The sequence below is a fragment of the Narcine bancroftii genome, chromosome 6 (genome assembly GCF_036971445.1).
Source record: "Narcine bancroftii isolate sNarBan1 chromosome 6, sNarBan1.hap1, whole genome shotgun sequence".
NCBI classification, from domain to species: Eukaryota; Metazoa; Chordata; class Chondrichthyes; order Torpediniformes; family Narcinidae; genus Narcine; species Narcine bancroftii.
In genome coordinates this window covers 33010172-33016171 of record NC_091474.1, presented here as the reverse complement: position 1 = coordinate 33016171, position 6000 = coordinate 33010172, and positions in this window count along the sequence as shown.

The following is a 6000-nucleotide window of genomic DNA, read 5'->3' as shown; positions in this document are numbered from 1 at the left end:
TTTTCAATATATATCTACTTCAGTTAAATTTATGTGGTAATGCAAATGCATACATCTTAAAGTCTGAGTGAATGAGTGCATTTTTGAAATGGTGTTCCAAAATCCAAAACACTTCTGCTCCTAGGCATTTTGGATAAGGGGTATTCAACCTGTATTCACAATTATTGTTGTGTTCACCAGCTTGCAAAGAAAGAACTTAACTTGAAGCAGTTGATCTTTTTCGAAGTGTTTTTCCCTGAGTAAATTCCAATAGCGAAAATCTGAAGCTGCATAATAGCTAAGCTATTACAGCATCTGTGTTCAAGCAAGAAGGAGTTTGAACTACACGAGGCTGCTGTTCATCATCACCTCCACGAGACTTCAAACTCTGCATCCTCAACTGCAACAGTTTGGAGATGAAGTGATTACAATTTTTTTTTCTGTTGGGAATTAGAATTTACTGAATTCTTTATAACGTTTTGATGAAGGGTTCGGACCCAAAATGCTGACTGACCATTTCTAACCAGAGATGCTGTGTGACCGGCTGAGTAACTCCAACAATTCATTGTTTGCTCATTGAATTCTTTAAGCCTTAATCACTCAAGAAATAATATATTGATAGATATTCTTCTGGAATTTACTTCTTTAAAAATAGGTTCCCATATATCTGCTTTACTCTTACAGATGTAATTTATAATGTTTTGGCTGACATAACTTTATGAAATATAATAAAGGTTGCAATTCTGAGCTGTAGACAATAAATTCTAGCTTCTGGCCTTCATTCTGGCATAATAAGACTAATTTGGATCCTACTGAAAAAGAGAGCTGGAAATGTAATGCATGCTTAAGCTGCACTTGTTTCACCCAATGCGTAATGCACATGAGACCCCTGCAGTGATATTATCATGGTTACTGCATTCGGAAAGTGCTGACGGTGACCTTTATTGCCTTTGTGCACATCCACAACTGATGCGGGCTGAGCTCGTTCTGCTCAAATTTGTTTCTGCATCATTGGCCGCAGCAGATGATGGATGTCATTTCAAAAGCTTGGGAGTGAAAGGACATGGATCGTAGTAGGAAACCTGATTTGTTGATGAAGTTGCTGATATCACAGTCAACAAGCTGGAGAGCATTAGTACTCCGGACATTGAATCCAGTGATCTGAGTTCATATCTTGATGGAACAAAAAAAATGTTTTTAATTAAAACTGAATATGTATCAAGGAAAATTTGTTCAAATTGCCATGGCAATAGCTAGAAAATGTATTGCTATAACTTGGAAGTCAGATATTGATTTGGGAATGGATAGATGGCAGGCAGAATTTCAGAGTTGTATTCCACTTGAGAAAATGACTTATAATTTAAGAGATATTTTGTACAATATAAATCCCATATTGACAAATTGTTGGTATTAAAATTTAAATAGATCTCAAAAATACCCTCTTATAGGTCGCTATAAATATTTATATATTTAAAGGTATTGGAAAGTGAAGTACTCCTGTTGTGGTTTTCTTGTCCCCCTTCTGTTGTTAGTTTGTAGGGGGTTGGGGGGGATTTCATAGGAGGTTTATCTTTCTTTTGTATTTCTTTACTCCTTTTTGTTTTTTTTATAAAATAGCACACATTAAGTTTGAAATGTTGGAATATGTTTGCTAAGTGGTTTTATTTTAAACAAAGTATTAAAAAAGAGCTGGAGAGCTTGTCTGGAGTATGGGTAAGCCACATAACCTCTCACTCAACTTTTCAAGCCCATTTCACTCCTAAAGAGATCGCGGCTGGTCTGATTGTATTCTTGTCTCTGCATTCCACTGATTCACGTGCAATATCCTTTCGTCCCTTGCAAATGATACATTTTAGTACCTACTCTATTTTTTTGTCGCATGAATGTTACCTGTTTATTAGACCAGGTATGCATGCATCTTTCATATTTTTGAGGAACAGTTAATATGTTTAAGCTTCCCTTTACTGATATCAGAATGCTAGCTCCCCATGTCTTACCCTTTAAACCTTGACTTTCTGCTTCACCAATAAAGATAAAGACTCTCCCTACATGATCAGCAGGTTGTGGGGCTAAAGTGGGTCTTCAAGTCTTCTCTGGAATGGATTTCAGAGAAGTGTAGTTTATAGGTTAAGTGGCCATTGTAAGCTGCCCTGCTGCAAATGTGAGTAGTGGAATCTAGAAGGAGATGATGGGAATCAGGGTTGAATAATACAGGATTTGCAAAAATAACCATCAAAGAATGGTTAAAATGGCCAAAGAATGGGTTACTGCAACGTATGGTTCTGTTACTCAATGATTGTCCATTTGAGTTCTCAGTGTAGGAAATCCTCCTCTACTGTATGGACCTTTTGGTGCACAAAGCCCTTCTCCCGAACAAATGCCATTTTGTCTACAATGTGGTTGAAAAAACGAATGCAAAAGATTTGCACATGTGAGAGCCCCTGTATGTTAGGCATTAGCCAACAAGATTGTCAACATGTGGTTGAGAACAACTGCACATTTAGAGAATGAAACTATTGTGCTTGCTGCAGATTTCCACTGACATCCTGGGTTCAGAATGTACTTCATGTACTTCAGCCGATGGCATTCAGCAGTCATCCATGTGAATATCCAATCATGACATCTTGAATGAAAGAGACATTTTCTTATTTGTTGAGTGGAAAGCCTCCATCTCTCCACCAATTCACTTGTATGCTCTGGATTGCATATCAATTTCAAGATAAGGGCGAGTTTCAAGGCCAGAGGCTAAGTGGGTTTTCTCCTGATTTTATTGCTGAAAGGCAGTAAGTGTTATTTACTGAAAGAGAAATGAGAACATTTTCTGAAGCATCACTTCTTCCACCTCTCTCTTTTCCACCACAAAATAAAGGTTATAATATAGAAAATAATTGTGAATAATATCCAATGTAAACTATCGAATTCCTTGAAGAATTTGGGAATATTAACTGCTAAATGATAATGATAATAATCTATTTTTCTTCAATTAACTCGCTTTTCTTTCCTTTGAGGATTCTTTTAAATCATGTGGGCAGGAATATGGATTCCGGTGTTAGGTTTCTGATGTATGCTTAACTTTAGGCACTAATTGGATAATCACAGGCCAAGTTAGCTCCATGAGCATTGTAGCAGCATTGCAAAAAAAATCTTCCCATTACAGCCGATCCACTCTGCAGAGCTCTGAAATGTCCATGTGATATTTGGGTTTCCATATTACAAAATATACACTCTAAGAAAAACGAAGATACAATTCACATATGGAATACAGAATTGTCACCAACAAGCAGTGAAAAACTCCAGCATTGCAAAGTATAATTTCTAGTCTCATTCTTGCTGTAAATATCAGCCAGGTTATATTATAGTTCGGCATGCCAAAATTACATTTTTTTCTTCTCATGTTGTTGATTATTTTGTTCTTGTATTTGAACTTGATTGTCACACTGAGATACCTTGCATTTTGCATGGAAGCCCTTCTGTGCATCAGGAACTGCATTCATAATAAGCCTCTCCTACAATGGGATTGATGACTGGAAAGCCTCTATAGTCTTGTTAAAAATAGAACAAACATCAGGTTACAGGAAAACTGGCCTTCTGACTTTCAAGCTGACATCTGTCAGCACCAAATGACTCAGGATGGTTGAAGAGTTCTGAGTACATGCATTGTTTCTGTAATTAATCACCCCTGTCACATCCAACTTTTCGCATTAAAGCACTTAGCCGAATTAGGGGAGAAGATTTCAGCTAATGTGTTGATGAAGGGTTAATTAAAATGACAAGGATAAAATTGCAGTAACAATCTGCTATTTTTCATTAAACATTTAAAAACTGACATGTTATCCAAAGATGTGTTTTGGGACATATTCAGCTGAGAGTAGTACATGTCGGATAAATGTTAATATGAAGAATTATTCATAGCTCTTGGAGACAATCTAACTAAAATGACTTTTTTTTAAAAACAAGTTCAAATTCATTTATTCTCAGATTGTACCAGTACAACCCAATGAAACAGCATTCTTCTGTCACAGTGCAAAACAGTGTAAACAGACATACTGTATATACAGTACAACTCCGATTATCCAAAATCAGTTATCCAAAAAATATTTTAGACCCAGAAATGACGTCTGTTTGGCTCCAAAAAAATTTCAGATAATTGAGGATTTCAGAAAAATCAGAAATCCTCAATGATCCAAAAAAATTCTGAAGCCAAAATGATGACATTTTGCCTCCAAAATATTTTGGATAAATGTGGATATCCGAAACAATCGGAAATCCTCAGTTATCCGAATTTTTTTTCAGAGCGAAACTTGGAATTTTGAAAAAAACTTCTGAGTAGAATTTTCAGTTTATGATGTTGGACTGATCTTATTTTGTTCAGGTTGGTTTTTTTTTTGGTAAAAATTAAACATTGTTTCATGCTTTAAAAGCCTTCCCTTGTTGTGCTATATGCTTAAACACAATTACAAATGATTTTCTGTTGCTACTGGGCTGTTTTTAAAAAAAAATGACTAGTTATCCAAAAATATCATTTATCTGAAATAGGCTCGGCCCTGACCATTTCAGATAATCGGGGTTGTTGTGTACATGTATTTAAAATAAATATCATTAATAAATAGCAGAGTTTGGAAAGTTGCTTCAGCATTTCCACCAGTAACTCAGTGGTCTAACTGCCTGTGGAAAGAAGCTGTTGTTCATTCTGGTGATTCTAGCTCTAATACATCTGTATCTCTTTTCTGACGGTAGTCGCTGGATGATCCTTCGAGTGGGGAGGCAAGGGTCCTCTCTGATTTTAAAAGCCTTTAAACAATGATCCCAGTAGATCACATCGATCTGGGGGTGGGGGGGTTCAACAACAACCATGGCACACTGTGGTGCACATGGCCAGGGGACTCTCGAAAGAGCCTTGTCCATCACAGCCTTCTGAGGAAGTGCAGTCACTGTTCAGCTTTCCTGACAAATGAGGAGACATTGTGTGTCCAGTATAAGCTCTCCATTGCAGGCAAAATCTTCGCAAGGGTTCTCCTAAATAGAATAATACCTAGTGTCGCCGAAAATGTTCTCCCAGAATCACAGTGCGGCTTTCGCGCAAACAGAGGAACTACTGACATGATCTTTGCCCTCAGACAGCTCCAAGAAAAGTGCAGAGAACAAAACAAAGGCCTCTACATCACCTTTGTTGACCTCACCAAAGCCTTCGACACCGTGAGTAGGAAAGGGCTTTGGCAAATACTAGAGCGCCTCGGATGCCCCACAAAGTTCCTCAACATCGTTATCCAACTGCACGAAAACCAACAAGGTCGGGTCAGATACAGCAATGAGCTCTCTGAACCCTTCTCCATTAACAATGGCGTGAAGCAAGGCTGCGTTCTCGCACTAACCCTCTTTTCAATCTTCTTCAGCTTGAATCTGAAACAAGCCATGAAAGATCTCAATAATGAAGACGCTGTTTACATCTTTTACCACACGGATGGCAGTCTCTTCAATATGTGGTGCCTGCAAGCTCACACCAAGACACAAGAGCAACTTGTCCGTAAACTACTCTTTGCAGACGATGCCGCTTTAGTTGCCCATTCAGAGCCAGCTTTTCAGCGCTTGACATCCTGTTTGGCGAAACTGCCAAAATGTTTGGCCTGGAAGTCAGCCTGAACAAAAACTGAGGGCCTCCATCAGCCAGCTCCCCACCATGACTACCAGTCCCCCCACATCCCCATCGGGCACACAAAACTCAAAAACGGTCAACCAGTTTACCTATTTCGGCTGCACCATTTCATTGGATGCAAGGATCAACAACGAGATAGACAAGGCAAATAGCGCCTTTGGAAGACTACACAAAAGAGTCCGGAAAAACAACCAACTGAAAAACCTCACAAAGATTAGCATATACAGAGCCGTTGTCATACCCACACTCCTGTTCGGCTCCGAATCATGGGTCCTCTACCGGCATCACCTACGGCTCCTAGAACGCTTCCACCAGTGTTGTCTCCGCTCCATCCTCAACATTCATTGGAGCGACTTCATCTCCAACAT